Raw genomic sequence first — 16886 nt, 5'->3', positions numbered from 1 at the left:
GGGAAATAAGACTCTATGTGGGCTGGACCGAACCAGATCCAGGAACTTTATTCTCTATTTGATTAAGAGTAAGAATTCTTCAGTCCCAGACCCATTTGGTCCCCTTGGGACCAGATGCTATTTTAAAGGTCACCCCAGAATCAATCTTGTCAACTATGATGGCCCCCTCAAATAATGGCTGTTCTGACAGCCATGGCCTTCCTATAGGCGACACTGACCCGCTTTCATCACTAATGGTCCAGACATACCAGGCACTCAATGATACCAGGCCAGACCTCACCTCATCATGCTGGTTATGTTATTCATCAAGGCCCCATACTATGAGGGGATTGCATTCATAGGAAACACCACCCTAGCGCTGGACCAAGGCAGCTGTAGATGGGCTCAGCAGGAAGGAATCAGGCTTACACTAAAAGATGTTTCAGGATGAGGGCTAAGTTTACGCAAGCCCCCTCACTGCCCTATGTAACCAGACTCTGCCAGTGCTGGCCAATAACTCATACTTGCTACCACCAGATCAAGGATGATGGGCATGTACTGTGGGATTAACCCCATGTGTCCATTCTAAAGTTCTTAATCAATCATCAGATTTTTGTGTTCTAGTACAACTAATCCCTAGAATTATTTATCACTCAGACCAGGATATAAATAGGGCTCTGACTGGGCAAGGACTCCTTCACCATAATCACCAGGAAAGAGAGTTGTTATTGCCATCGCCCTATCCATTCTTCTGGGATTGGGACTGACAGGAGCAGGTACAGGAATTTCAGCCTTGACCTTACAAAGCCAAAACTACCATAGCCTTAGAGCGGCAATAGACATGGACATCCAGAACTTAGAAAAGTCTATTTCCCATCTACAAGAATCCCTAACCTCCTTGGCAGAAATGGTTCTGCAGAATAGGAGAGGCCTAGACCTGTTGTTCTTGCAGCAGGGAGGCCTCTGTGCTGCCCTTAAGGAAGAGTGTTGTTTTTATGTAGATCACTCTGGGGTCATCAAAGAATCCCTGGCCAAGGTTAGAGAAAGTCTGGCTGAAAGAGAGAATGAATATAGGGCTAAACAAGGATGGTTTGAATCCTGGTTCAATAGCTCCCCTTGGTTGACCACTTTGATTATAACCTTACTCAGACCCCTCCTCATTCTGATTATGCTCTTGACTTTTGGACCTTGCATTTTAAATAAATTGGTAGCTTTTATTAAAGAGTGGCTGGGAGCTATACAGCTAATGGGAGCCCAGAGCAGGGGCATAAAGCTAAGTGCCTACATCTTCAAGTAGGTACAGGAAGCAAAATATGATTGGAAATCCAGCAAGGCTTATGAATTCTATAAGCCAGTGACTTGCTTCCTATAACAAGGTGATGAGAGACCTGAGTGACTCCATCTTGGATAAAACCTCCATAGGACTGACCCAGCCCTGGGCCCTGTTCCAAGAAAAACCACAATACTTGGAATGGATAGAGAACAACTCCCCCACCAACGGTCAATTAACCAGGGACAGGAAAGTACTAAAAATCCAGATATCTTTTCAGATTCCCTGAAGCCAGCAGTTTATGGTTTGGCACTGAGCTGAAACCAATCAGATGCTTGCCAGGCTGAAGACCTCCTACTCCCCTACTTGCTGAACTTGCTGAAATAAACCTATAAAAACCTCTGTCTCCCAAAGCAAGGGGTCTCACATCTGACATCCGCTGAGTTGGTGACAGAGTGGACCCAAGCTTAAGCTTGCAACAATAAAAGAACCCTTGTGTGTTTGCATCGGTTGGCTCCTTGGTGGTCTTTGGGGTCTCGCAAACTGGGCACAACAGACCCAGGCTAGGAGGAGAGACGGGCAGGGGAGATGGGATGGTGAATGAGGCTGGGGGAGTCAAGGCTCAGAGGGCCTGATCAACTTACCCTAGAGAGAGGCCTGTGGGTCAGAGAGAGGCCTGTGGGTCGTGAAGGCCCAGGGAAGCAGAGGGAGGTGAGGGCAGAGCCATGCCCAGAGTGCTCCTGGGGACCCGAGAAGGAACTGGGTTGGTCTGGATACAAAGGATCAGGAAGCAATGGTGGTTCCCCAGGTGTCTGGGGCACCAAGACAAGGAATGGGACAGGACCCAGGCTAGGAGGAGAGACAGGCTGGGGAGATGGGAGGGTGAATGAGGCTGGGGGAATCAAGGTGCCGAGGGCAAGATCCCATTTAATGATTTTTAAATGAAGCTCAAGTCATCAATTTATAAAATTACGCATTCTAACACAATACAATCTTAAGATATACTAAACAGATATGTACATGCTGAGGAATGATGATAAGAAAATATTTAAAATCTTAGTTTTCCCTAATTAAATTATTATATTTCTATAAGAGCAGAAGAATTTGTCTGTTCAATAAAAACACTATAATTCATTATATACAATAGTCTTCAATCTGAGCTGAGGTGTTTCAGGCAGTGTCATTAGCATCGTGCATGCCAGCATGTATAGGGCATAGCAAACATGCTGTGTTCAGGACCAAGACTGCAGTGTTCCTGTGGATTCATTATGTTTTTGAATTAATTTTTGGTAGTTGTGCCTGCATTCAGAAACCTTTAACTATTGCTAATATTTTTGCAATCCCCACATTCTGTTAGATGACCCCATGGTGTCAGATACCATAGTTAAAGAAGCTGGGCTCTAGGGTTGCCCCTAACTAGGGGAATGGGAACAATGCTTATATTGGCCCTTGCATCTTTTGTATGTGAACTGGCTGACCCTACAAAGACTTTGGTGAGCTCTGTTCATCCAAGCACAAGTTCTAGAAAGAGATTTGACTGAAGTTGTCAGCTGCCAGCACTCAGCAGCTGAGGAAATGAGAGCTTCTGTCTTACAGGAGGGGATCTGAGCCTCACATGATTTAGAGATTCACTTCTTTCTCTTAACTGTCCCAAAGTAGAAAGTAGAATCGTGGTTGCCAGAGTCGGAGTCGGGGAGAACAGGGCAGTTGTTGTTTGCTGGGTATAGAGTTTCAAGTGTCAGATGAAAGAGTTCTAGAGATGGTTAGTAGTGACAATTTTACAACAATATGTATGTAATCAATACTGTTGGTAAAAATGGTTACCATGGGGGCTGGTAGAGCATGTGCTTTGCCTGTGTAAGGCTTTTAATTTGAGTTTGACCACCTAGACAATGTGTGTGTGTGTATGTGTGTGTGTGTGTGTGTGTGTGTGTGTAATGCTGGGGATTGAATTTAAGTTTTCTTTCACACATGCTAGGCAAAGTGCTTCATCACTAAACTACATCCACAACCCAAGATGGTGAGTTTTGTGTATTTTTACCATGTGCTTTGCCTGTGTAAGGCTTTTAATTTGAGTTTGACCACCTAGACAATGTGTGTGTGTGTATGTGTGTGTGTGTGTGTGTGTGTGTGTGTAATGCTGGGGATTGAATTTAAGTTTTCTTTCACACATGCTAGGCAAAGTGCTTCATCACTAAACTACATCCACAACCCAAGATGGTGAGTTTTGTGTATTTTTACCAAAATTGAAAAAAAAAAAAAAAAAAGGTAGGCAGGTATAGGTAATTTAACTCTTCTTACATTCAGGATTCCATCCCCCATAGGGCTCTGTTGCCTTTGTGTGTGTGTGTGTGTGTGTGTGTGTGTGTGTGTGTGTGTGTGCATGTGTGTGTGTGTCCTTTTGAGACAGGGTCTCCCTGTAGCTCCAGCTAGCCTGGAAATCACCATGTAGAACAGGCCTGCCTCTGCCTCCCAAGTGCTCAGACTAAAGGTGTGCACTACCAAACCTGGCTTCTGTTGTCTTTTAAATGTTCTCAAACTTTAGTATCAGCACAAATCTCATGAGTCTCTGGTTAGACTGCAGACACTGATTTGGCATGTCTGGAAAGTGGCCTATCATTCTGCCTTTCTCACAAACTCGAAGGTGATGCTGGTGATACTGAACCACGGGCCACACTTAGAATAGTAAGAGACTATGATGGGATTGTTTTTGCCTGATTGATCAAAGTTGTGTTGCTGTCAGTTTTGATTTTCTGCTCCAGAGAAGAAGGAAAGAGAAGAAATCAACAAACAATTTTCTTCCTTTTAATCAACGACTTTGTTTTCTTGGTTTCTTTTGTTCTTGTTTTGAGATAGACTCTCATTCTGTAGACCAAGCTAGCCTGACTCATGGTGGAGCCCAGCTGGCCTCAAACTTGCAGCAGTCCTCCTGCCTCAGTCTCCCAAGTGCCAGGACAACAAATATGACCCACCATGCCTGGCTCTAAGCAAATGACTTTGAAGTTGCACAAATCACTTCCACTCCCATTCCATGGGCAAGAACTTAGTCACATGTGTTGCAGGTTTCCTCACACATCCAGCCCACGAGGGAATGAGGATTCTGGCTGAGGTGGGGGTAAGTGGCATGGAATCAACACACAGACTCTGGGAGTTGGGTGACAGCAGGCACTAGGCAAGGTGCTGCAGACTCGTTTATTGCTGGGAAGTGCAAGCCTTATATACCTCTCCCTCTGCCCCCAGTGTCCCATAAGTTGGTGTGTCACTTCCTGATTAGATCCCCTCATCCAGGCAGGATCCCCTCATCAGGTAGATTGTAGGTTGGCTATTTTTCAGAAGCACAGGCCGCACTCTCAAAGCAGAAGCTGTGTTCTCTTAGTGCAGCCTGTGCTTAAACCTGGAACTTCCTTCCCTTCACACATGACCACATCAAACTGCATATCTGTCTACCTCAAGAAGGGGAAAGAGATTTGGGAAGGTCATTGGCAAGTCTTCATTGTACTTTATTCTAGGTCTTTGGGTTCTGTTTTGCTTTGATTTTTTGAGACAGACTCTATGAAGCTTTGACTGGCATGGAACTTGTTTGGTAAACCAGGCTGACTTGGAACTTGTGACAATCCTCCTGCCTCTGCCTCCCCAAAACTGGGATAATGGGCTTACACCATCCAACCCTTTTTTTAAAAATTAATTTTCATTTTCTGTGTATGAGTGTTTTGCCTGCATATATGTATATAAGCACATTTGTGTCGTGCAATGCCCGTGGAAGAGGGAGTCAAACTTATAGATGGTTAGCTGTGGTGTGGATGTTGCAAGAGCAGCCAGTACTCTTAACCACTGAGCCCCTGTTTTGTTTTTGAAGACAGTGCCTTTCTGTGTCCTTTAGGCTAGCCTCAGGTTTGTGCCACTACACGTATGCTGGATAACTTTAGGTGTCAACTTGACACACCTGGGTAGAGGGAGCCTCAGCTGGTGAATTGCCTCCATTGGACAGGCCTGTAGCCAGGTCTGTGGGGCATCTTCTTGATTATTGAGTGATGTGGGAGGGCCCAACCCACTATGGGTAGTACCACCCATGGGCAGGTGGGCCTTTGTTGTATAAGAAAGCAGGTTGAGCACGGGCTGAGGGAGCAAGCCAGTAAGCAGTGTTCCTCCATGGCCTGTGCTTCAACTCCTGCCTCCAGGTTCCTGCCCTGTGTTCCTACCTTAGGTTCCCTGGTAAACTGTGACCCGGGAGATGTAAGATAAATAAACCTTTCCTCCTCGAGTTGGTCAGATGGTTTTGTCACAGCAATGGAGAGGCAAACTAGAACAATACCCAACGTTTTTTTCCTCAGTGCTAGAAATTTCCTTGAGCCCACAGCTTCACACACACAGGCAAGGACTTGGCAACTGAGCTGTGTATCCAACCCTATAGCTCCAATTTTCTGGAGGTTTTGTAACACCAAATGTTCTCAGCTGTATACACCTAGATTCTTCACTTATTTATGATTGCTTTCTTGTGATGTGATGGAAAAAATATTTTCAGACAAAGAAGTTTTTCATTTGTTTACTTGTTGGTTAGGTTCGGGGAATTGAAACAAGGCTTCACGTATACTAAGCCTGTGTTCTATCAAGGAGCTATACTCTAACCCCAGGACGAAATTTTTTTTGCATCTCATTTCTTACTTTTTGTAACAGAAGTGAAATACCAGATGAACAGGATTTCAGGGGTGACAATGCAAAAATTGAAGAAATCCGGAGACAAATGAAATGTTCTGCAGGAGAAAAATAGATTTAGAAATTTTTAAGGAAAGCCCTAGGGACTATAAGGCTGACTGTAAGAAGGCAGCACTCAGAAAGCTGTCTGATAAAAGGGTCTTTAGGGAGGAGTAGCCAGATATCCCTAAATAAACTTCAGGGCACAACAGAACTGTTTAATGGGGGGTTTATTAAATTTTATTGTGTGTTGTGTGATGCAACTCATCAGCCTATTTTCTCTGCAAAGCCTTCCTCTAATGCCTCTTAGGATGGGTTTTCTTTTGAGGAATAAAGAGGAGCAATGAGTTGTACCCGAAGGGTAGAGTGAGGCAGGAACAAAGGCTGTTACTGGGTTATGTAACACTGTAGATGCGCTCCTTTATCTCCAGTACTTGCTTTCAAAGGAAAAAAACAAAACAAAACAGATACCTGACCAAAAAATAAAAACAGGCAGGATTTTATGTTTCTTGGAGCATGTGCATGTAATGACTGACCACAAGTTCTCAGTCATGACCAGAGCAGCTGCACACAAGTTTTTTTTTTTTTTTTTTTTTTTTTTTTTTGTAGGGTTTCTTCCCTACCCCCTTTCTTTCTACTTCTGGATTTTCATGATTAAAGTCATATTAGATGGGGTTTAAGTGAACTTCATCAAGCACAATTGATTTGTCTGGTGGTACCACAAAGCAGAAATATGTAGTGGAGATTTGAGACACTATAATTTAATCAACAAACAAGAAACCCCAAAGAACTGAAATATATGGTGAATTAACGGCAAAGTGGGTAGAAAATTCCAGGCTAGAGACATAGTTTAGTAGGTCAAATGCATACCTTGAAGGCCCAACAACCTAATTTCAATTCCTGGAACTTAAGTATAAACCTGATGCAATGGTATACTACTATCTGTGAACACAGTACTCCTACAGCAATATGGGAGGTGGAAACAGGAGAATTGGTAGAAGCTTGAATACGCAGCACGGTGGTAGAAATAACAGGAGAGACCCTGCCTCGAAGTTGTCCTCTGACCTCCATATATGCTTGGTGACAGATACTCCACCCCACCAACATCATACACACACACACACACACACACACACACACACATACATGGAGAGACAATAATAATAAATTTAAAAAAAAAAAAACAAGGTGGAAGGAGAGAACTGATTCCCTAAAAGTTATTGCTGGGCATACCTTTAATCCCAGCACTCTAGAGGCAGAAACAAGCTAATCTCTGTGAGATCAAGGCCAACCTAGTTCCAGGCCAGCTAGGGCTACAGAGAGACCCTATCTCAAACAAACAAACAACAACAATAACAACAACAACACACACACACACACACACACAGAATAAGAAAATTTACCTAACTCCATCAGTTCTTCATTCTGTGCCTTCAATTATAATTTTGCTTTTGAAACAAACATCTGGGGACTAAGAATGCAGATTCCCAGTTGGTAAATTGCTTGCCTAGAGAATACAAGGCCTGCGTTCAATCCCCAACACCTCATAAACAGGGCATGATGGTACACATCTACAATCTCAGCACTTAGGAAGTAGAGGCAGGAGGATCAGGAGTTCAAAGTCATCCTGTTAGAAATGGTCTTGGGTGTCAAGAAAATGACCACATGATCCAAAACATTTAGGCAAGGTTAAAAACTTACTTCTGCAGGAAGGTGCCAAGCTGTGCCAAATCAAATAAGCAAACACACCCTACAGAGTCCCACTGGGCTTTTGTTTCCTAACAGCAAAGAGGTCCGGTGCCTCACTCTGAGTGGTCAGAGCTTTGGCCTCACATTCTTATGTGATTGACTGATTTAAAGCAGTGCAGTTGATAAGCAGAATGCAATTTTCAGCACCAAGTGCAACCTTGAGCACATATTTTGATTTCAAGAAGTACTGATCTTGAAGGAATTTGAATTTCTGCCAAGTAGCTTCTTTGCAATTTTTTTTTACATAAAGTTTTGTCTTATTTAACCCTTTGATAGAAAAACAGTACATTTCTTTTCCATTTCCCACAACCCTCAGCTACATACAAAGTTCAAGGTTAGCCTAGGCTACATGAGACCTTGTCTCAAAAACAAAAACGAAAAATTATGGGAGCTGGAGGGATAGCTTAGTGGTTAAGTGTGCTTGCTCCTCCTCCAGAGGACCTTTGTTCAATTCCCAGTACCTATGTCAAGCAGCTCACAACCACCTGTAACTCCAGCTACAGAGGATCTGACATCCACAGATACCTGCACACACATGGCATATACTCACACAGATACATATAAATAAAAGTGAAAAATAAAGCTTGGCATTGTGGCACAGGCCTTTAATCCTAGCACTTGGGAGGCAGAAATAGGTGGATCTCTGTGAGTTTGAGGCCAGCCTGGTCTACACAGTTATTTCCAGGCCAGTAAGGGCTACATAGTGAGACTCTGTCACAAAAAATAAAATAGGGAGGCTGAAGAGATGGCTCAGAGGTTAAGAACATTTGCTGTTCTTCCAGAGGACCAGGGTTCGATTCCCAGCACCCACATGGCGGCTAACAACTGTCCATAACTCCAGTCCCAAGGGATCTGACACCCTTTTCTGGCCTCTGCAGGGCATTTCACATACATGGTGCACTCACATACGTGCAGACAAAACACTCATACACATAAAATTAATAAATAAAATATTAAAATAAAATAAACTTTTTTTGAAAAAAATAGCAAATGTTTTGGCTCTTCACAAGAGAAAACATCTTAGTACATTATTATATAACTGCACAAGTGACATTATATTTTTATTTTATCTATTTTTATGTGTATTGTCTGCATGTGTGTAAGTGTGCCTGTGTCGTGCAATGTCCAAGGAGGGTCAGAAGAAGGTGTTGGATTCCCTGGAACTAGCCACCATGTGGGTGCTGGGAAATGAACCCAGGTCTTCTGCAAGAGCTGTCAGTATGAGCCATCTCTCCAGTACCCAATTTTGTTTTATTTTTTTAATTACATGTATGAGTTTGTGCTTGCAAGTGGATTTGGGCACATGAATGAAGGTGACCTCAGAGGCCAGAAGAGGGTGTCAAATCTCCTGGAGCTGGAGCTATAGGTAGTTGTGAACCATCCCATGTGGGTGCTGAGATCCAAACTCAGGTTCTCTGCAAGGGTAATATGGCTCTTAACCACTGAGTGATGGCTCTCCAGCCCATAGTACAAAATTTAAAAGACACAAGAAGCTATGCAGTGAAATGTCTTCCTCTACATCTCTTTCCTCAAGACTTCTCAACATGCTAGAAGCAGGTGCCCATTTCTGGAGTATCTTTGAAGAAGTGTTATCTGGATATATGAGTTAGATAAGAAGCCCTGAGACCCTTTCCATCCTTGCTTCATCTGTAGCATTAGAAATTGGAATCAATAGATATCCATTCACTCCCATTCCAAAGACAGTGGCTACTTCCCAAACAGTACTTATCATGGCTAGAATCCTAAATTAGCTTTGGAAACCTTAATGAATATTGTGGGTATAAATGATTTGACACTAAAATGGCAAGAAAAGATTTCTCTGTGGAAATGATTGTGTTGTCCTTGTGTATTTTCATTGTACCAGCTTGGGTGTTTCCTCTTACCTTAATCCAAAAGAAGTCTTCAAAAACACTAACTGTGACTGTCTCCCGATTGGCTGGTTCCTCCAATGGGTGGGGCCTGGCAGGGCATGGGAACTAGGAAGGGAAGCTGGGATCCATCTTGGGATGGAAGCCCGGAGACGCCCAGTAGAGCGTGATGGTGTAGGAAACTCGCAGCCAGTGCAGCAACTCAAAGACAGAATGGACTGACTCCCTGTGGACCTGGGGTGAGGTTGCTGGCCCTGGAGGAGTGAGTGGGGACTATGGGAATTGCACAGACTGATCAGGCGGGCTCTGAGTCGAGGTGGCATGGGGCTAGCCACTGGGTACTCATTCCTTTGTAAGTTAATAAATACACATAAAATATATGGTTTGTCTGATCATGCAGGAGACCCAGAGAGAATTTGGGCCACAGTGACTTCTGGGTTTGACTGCAGACTAGCAGCTGCCTCTGTGTGACAGTGAAGGGGAAGTCAGAATAAAAGAGATGGAAGGAGAGGAAGAGAAAAAAGGAGGGAATCCATTTTTCTACAATACTGAAAAACCTGCTTTTCCTAACCAAAACTTAGAAACTATTTGTTAACTGAAGACCTCTTTGTTAACTGACCTGCCCCTGGTCTGGTATAACTATGGTGATCAGATGTAGTCATGATTTTTGGCTTTGCCCCTGTCATGATGTAACCGTGGTTTTAGGTTTTCTAAACCCCACTCTGCCTCCTCTCAAGGTCAAGAGTTCTTTTAGGCATGTGCCCACTCTCAACTACCAGCTAATTACTAATTAAAGGACTCTTAATTTGACCATCACTATATGGAGTTCCTCTGTGCTATGCACTCAGTGTTACACAGCACATTTCCAGATGTGCAGCTACCAGACAGTGAGAGGGCAAACAGAAGCCTCATCCAAAAAGTAGTCAGACAGCCCTGGTGAAAACAAACAAACAAACACAGACAGTCCTATCCTTGGGATGAGTCCACAACATCCACAAACTGAATCCAGTTGTAGGTTTTGGCAGGATTCCTCCAGCAGATAAGTCAGCAATCGGGAGGAGTTTCACATGTTGCTGTATTTAACTCTGGTTGGACACCATCCTTATTTAAAGCTATGCTCCCTGGGGTCTTGAGAATAAGAAACACCTACAAGTCAGGAACCTGAATTTAACCTGGGTGAGACATATCCCTGAGAGGCAGCTGTGGAGAGCAGGAGGACCAGATGTCACAAACTAAAAAGTGCAGGTAGCAAGAGGACCTCAAAAGAAACTGCTCCAACAAGTCTTTATTATTGTTGTTGCTGTTATTATTATTATGTTTTTTCTTTTTTTTTTTTTTTTTTTTTTTTTTTTTGGTCTTTTTGAAACAGGGTCTCCCTGTAGCCCCAGCTGTCCTGGAACTCACTATGTAGACCAGGCTGGCATTGAACTCACAGAGATCCGTCTGCCTCTGCCTCCAAAGTGCTGGATTAAAGGCATGCACCACCATGCTGAGCTCTCTCTCTCTTTTTTTTAAAGACAATATCTTGGGGCTAGAGAGATGGCTCAGCAGTTAAGAGCACTTGGCTGTTATTGCAGAGGACCCAGGTTCAATTTCCAGCATCCACATGGCAGCTAACAACCATCCATAACTTCAGTTCTGAGGGAATCTGACGCCTTCTGACTTCTGTGGACATTGCACGACATGGGTACTTCCATACATACAGGTGATACACTCATACATTAAAAAAAAAAAGAATTTCCCTATGTTTTCATTATTATTTTTAATTTTGAGGCTGGAGAGATGGCTCAGCAGTTAAAAGCACTGTCTGCTCTTGCAAAGGACCTGCGTTCTGTTCCTAGCACCCACGTGGCAGCAAACAACCATCCATAACTACAGTTCCAGGAGATTTGACAACCTCTTCTGACCTCCATGGGCATTGCATGACATAGATACACTTACATACATGCTGGCAATACACTCATACACATAAAATTTTAAAAATAATAAATGAAAATATTTTTAAAGATTTTTAATTTTATTTTATGTGTATCAGTATTCTGCCTGCCTGTATATAAGTGCACCATATGCTTTCATGGTGTGCCCAAGGAGGCCAGAAGAAAATGTCAGATCCCCTGGAACTGGAGTTAAGGACAGTTTTTAGCTGCCATGTACTGGGAATAGAACCTGGATGCTCTTCAAGAGCAGCCAGTGCTCTTAAATGCTGAGACATCTCTCCAGCCCCCTTGCTCATTTGTTTTGACTTAGGGTCTCATGTATCTGAGGTTAGCTTTAAACTTGATTTGTAACCAAGAGTGGTCCTGCTTCTACCTCCCAAGTGCTGGGGTTTCAGGTATGCATGACCCTGCCCTTCCTTTCTTCTTTCTTTCTTCCCTTTTTCATCTCACCTCATTTCATTTTTGAAATAGGGTCTCAGGTAGCCTAGGCCAGTCTCAAATTGCTATGTAACTGGAATGACCCTGAGCTCCTGATCCTCCTGCCTCCCAAGTGTTAGGATTACAAGCACACACTACCAAACCTGGCTTCCTTCCTTTCATCTTTTCATGTATTGGTTCTCTCTTTTTTAATATTTTATTTATTATTTTTATTTTATGTGTATGCGTATACTGCTTGCATGTGTGTAAGTACACCCATGTCATGCAGTGCCCATGAAGGTCAGAAAACGGTGTCAGATCCCCTGGAACTGGAGTTACGGATGGTTGTTAGCCACCATGTGGGTACTGAGAATCGAACCCAGGTCCTTAGGGAGAACAGCTAGTGCTCTTAATCACTGAGTCATCTCTCCAGCCCCAGTTATTATTATTTTATTATTATTATTATTATTTTTTAATCTTCATTCCCTCAGACATCCAAGGAAGGAACTGGCCAACACAAAAGTTCTGGTGGATATTATTTTTTTAAGATTTATTTTTATGTATGACATGGGTGCACTTACACACATGCAAGCATAACACTCATACAATAAAAATAAATAAATTTTAAAAAGATTTCTTTTTATTTGTGTGTGTGTGTGTGTGTGTGTGTGTGTGTGTGTGTATGTGTGTGTGAATGTATGCCACATAAGTGCAGGTGCCATTATGGAGGTCAGAAGCGGGCATCAGATACCCTGGACCTGGAACTGCAGGCAGTTGTGAACCACCCTATGTGGTCACTGGAAACCAACTCTGTTCCTTTGGAAGAGCAGGAAGTGCTCTTAACTCTGAGCCATCTCTATAGTTCTTATTTTTTATTTTTTGAGACAGGGTCTTGTATAGCCCAGGCTAGCCTCAAATTCCTGATCCTTCTGCCTTCACCTCCTGAGTCCTGGGATTATAGGCATGTACCACTACACCCAGTTTTATGTAGTGTTGGGGACCGAATATGTACTAGACAAAAATCCTACGAACTGAAATAAACTACCATCCCTAAAATCTTTTTTGTGTGTATGTGTGCTTATGTGTGTGTACATGTGTATATATATGTATGCCTGTGTATGCATGTATATGTATGTGTGTGTATATGTGGAGGTCAGGGATCAGCCTTAGATGTCACTCTTCAGTTACTATCTGCCTTGTTCTTTGAGACAGGGTCTCTCTTTCTGGCCTGGAGCTTACCGAGTAGGCTAGGCTCATTAGCTAGTGAGCCCCAGAGATCCATCTATGGCTCTCAACAATTTAAACAGATCCATAAAAGGTCTACCAGCAAAGGAAAGCCTAGGGCCAGATGGATTCGGTGCTGGTGCCATAGCCAAATCTTTAAAGGAGGGCTCTAATGTTTCTTAAGTTACCATTCCATAGAATAGAAAGAAAAGGAATACCACCAAACTCATTGTAAAAGCCATTGTTTTCCTGACACCAAAAGTGGATAAAGACACACACACACAGTGCGAGAGAGACAGAGAGCTATAATGAACATAGATGAAAAAATTATCAATAAAAATTTTATAAACCATATCCAATATCACCTTAAGAGAATGGTAGAAGGAGGTGATAGCATTGGGTAGTGGACCTGAGTCCAACAGGGTCAAGGAAGACACATCTGTGGAGTAAGGCAGTAGGAGCACCGAGTACCAGAAGTAGCACCAGGATCCCTGACTCAGGAGAGAGGATGTCACTGGACCTGGTAGAAGGGAGGGAGTGATTCTGGAAGCCTTGGCATAACCTAATCCTAGAAGACACACCTTTGACTTTTAAGTCAGAGACTCAACCACCAGAAAAAGACAGAGAACACTGAGGATTACAAGAACCCCTGGTTTTGAGTTGGTCTAAAGTAGTTACATCTCTCCCCGTCTCCCTAGAAAAGAGGAACGTGACTGGCCATCCTCTGACTCTAGTCTTTGCAAGATGAGAGTACAGCAGATAGTGACAGCTGGGACTCACCTCCAGATCTTTGTTAAGAAAGCAAAGTCAGGCCAGGTGTGGTGGTGGATGCCTTTAATCCCAGCACTTGGGAGGCAGAGGCAGGAGAATCTGTGAGTTCAAGGCCAGCCTGGTCTACATAGTAAGTTCCAGGCCAGCTGGAGCTACAGGGAGACCCTGTCTTAAAAAAATAGAAAGAAAGCAAAGTCATCAAAGGGAAGATCCTCAAGCAGGTCCAACCCTTCCAGGATCCCCACGGTAAATTTTTTGCAGGCTCCTGACAGTACTATCCTGTTTGAGAAGATGAAGCTCAAGGACTCTCTCTTTGATCTGGATAGCATTTCCACTGCCCCCTCCCCATCCCTGACACATACCAATCCCAGCTTCCTTTACTCTGACCCCAGTGCGGCTTTCCTAGGAAGACTGCTCCCACACTTCTCAGAAGAAAGGAAGAAAGAGCTGAGAGTTGGCCTCAGGAGCCAGGGCTGGCTTCCAAATGCCTCTAAGGCCTCTGGCTAGCTCCTGGGGATAGGAAAAAGAGATCTCAAATCAAGAAGAGCAAGAAGCAGACACTGAAAAGGGCAGGGAGAGTAAATAGACTCCCACTTCCTGACCTTTCCTGGACACCCCCTCCATCCCCCAAGTGATACAGAGTCTGAAGCGGACAAGAAGGAAGAACAAGAAGAGTAGGAAGAGATGGCAGCAATGGGGGCAGGGGGTACTGAAGCCCCAGTTCCTGTGTTCCCAACACCCCTGAAGCCCCAAGGCCCCCTGTCAACGATGCATCATGAAGGAGCACTCCCTTCACTGTCATTGAAGGCAAGAAGGCAAGTAACACAGAAACAAGTTAAGCTAGAAATAGCTGTGGGTCATGAGACATCATGGTAGAATCAGGGAATGACTAATGGGGCCAGATTAAGTGTTACTACAGAAAGCCCTTTGCTGGTTGGCAAACTGGAGGGGACATGGAAACACCTCTCCTGTACTAAAATTATGAAGACCAATATTCCTGATTTCTTTATTACCAAAAATGCAAGGAACTGTAGCCAGACACTCAGCAGTTAGGGGATTTTCCCAAATCTGGAGAACCCATCCTAAATTGGAACTTCTGATGATATACTTGGGAACTGGGCCTAGGGGGTCCTCAACCTATCCCTTGGATCAAGGAGACTATCTCTGCTTTAAGGGCAGAATTTCTGAGGGAGGCTTGTTTAGAAATGAGTGTCATAGTATATCCGTCCTATGAACTTGAAACTGGACCTATTCAAGTTGAGTTGGGGGAAGTCTGTCTGACTCTGTAGACAATCTCTGTCCCTTGGACCTGCCACTTCTTACTCTCAGCCAAGGCTGAAATTGGAATGTAAGGGGATAGTTGTCTATAAAACTATAGAGTAAATATAGCAATTCCTGCCCTCATCTTTTCTTCTATTTCACTCTCTATTTATTTTCTTCTATATTGGTTGTATTTTTAATTTTGAACTTCTCTTTTTTCAGCATGGTTGCTCAAAGGTAGAGTGTCATAGACTGGCAGAGGAAGGTCAGTAAAAAGGAGACAGTTACCACTCACCTCTTTTGTTTTTAATAGCATTGGCTAGCTGCTTGTACTGACAACCTACATGTTGTAAATAAAGCAGAGTAAGCTGCTTTTCTTTATTTTTAAGATTTATTTGTTTTTATCTTATGCTCATGAGTGTTTTGCCTACAAGTATGTATGTGTACTATGTGCATGCCTGATGCTCATGGAGGCCAGAAGAAGGCATCAGATACTGTGGAACTAGAGTTACAAATGGTTGTGAGCTGTCATGTAGGTGCTGGTAACCAAACCCAGGTGCTCTGCAAGGGTATCAAATGCTTTTAACCACTGAATCATCATTTCAGCCCATTTATGTTTTGTTTTGTTTTGTTAAAATATATTGGGGCTGGAGAGATGGCTCAGCGGTTAAGAGCATTGACTGCTCTTGCAGAGGACTCAGGTTTATTCCCAGTACCCATATGGCAGCTAACAACCATCTGTAACTCCAGTTCCAGGTGATCTGATTCCTTCTTCAAACCTCCTCAGGCATTGTATGACAGGAGTGCATTTACACACATGTTTTTTTCATTATTCCAAAGAGAGGTAATTTTAGCACATTTTTCCAAAAATAACTTGAAACAGGTTACATAAAATATATATACAATGAAGTTTAAGGGGGGAAAATAGGAATAAGAAATCAAAGACTAGGGGTTGGGGTGCTAGGCAAGTGCAAGGCCCTGGGTTTGGTCCTCAGCTCCAAAAAAAAAAAGAAAAAAAAAATCAAAGACCAAAAGATTTTCCAACATGGGGTCAACTTTGGTGGAATAATGAAGGGTTTTTTGTGTTTTTTTTTTTTTTTTGAAAATCCTAATAGAGCATAGGGTGGGGGGTTATTTACAGAAGAGTGCCCCTTGCCCCCTAATTTATGGCTGTGCTGGAAAGTCCGCATTTAAATATAGATCCTGTGACAAAATGGTGAGAGAGGTGCCTCGTGGCCTTCTTGGCTTATATATCCTTAGCCCCTCCCCCACATGCAGTTAAGGTAGATGAATTCCTTGACAAGCATGGGAAGGAGATGTGACTATAGTTTGCCAACATAGCTAGTGGTCAGAGGACACCAGTTGACACTCCACCCTTCCTCCGGCTCTTACATTCTTTCTGCCAACCTCTTCTGCAAAAGAACCAGGAATATGGAAGGGAACCAGAGAGGTAAAGGGAAAGAAGGAACCCAAGAGAGAATAGTAGGAGAAAGGTATTACTAAAGGAGAAATATGAAAAAAGGGTGTAATTAAAGGAAAGGGGGGAAGGACAGCTATATAAAGAACTATGAGAATAAAGGGGAAAAAAATTCTCCCAATACAAAAAAAAAAAAAAAAAAAAAAAAAAGCCTTAAGCACAGAAGGAATCCTATGGGGATGGAAGAAAGCCCTACCAGAAGACAATGGTTATTAAATGAAAATCCCAGTGCCAGCTCATAA

The 16886-nt window shown here is 43.2% G+C and overlaps 1 pseudogene; it reads left to right on the top strand.

The window, feature by feature from the left end:
• Window positions 1-13880: 13880 nt before the first annotated feature.
• On the top strand, window positions 13881-15007 carry LOC103749008 (annotated as a pseudogene).
• Window positions 15008-16886: the final 1879 nt, after the last annotated feature.

The sequence above is a fragment of the Nannospalax galili genome, unplaced genomic scaffold, assembly GCF_000622305.1.
Source record: "Nannospalax galili isolate Female #2095 unplaced genomic scaffold, S.galili_v1.0 scaffold11, whole genome shotgun sequence".
In the NCBI taxonomy this organism is placed as follows: domain Eukaryota; kingdom Metazoa; phylum Chordata; class Mammalia; order Rodentia; family Spalacidae; genus Nannospalax; species Nannospalax galili.
The sequence above is the reverse complement of the archived record's forward strand: the minus strand, read 5'-3'. Positions and strand labels throughout refer to the sequence as shown.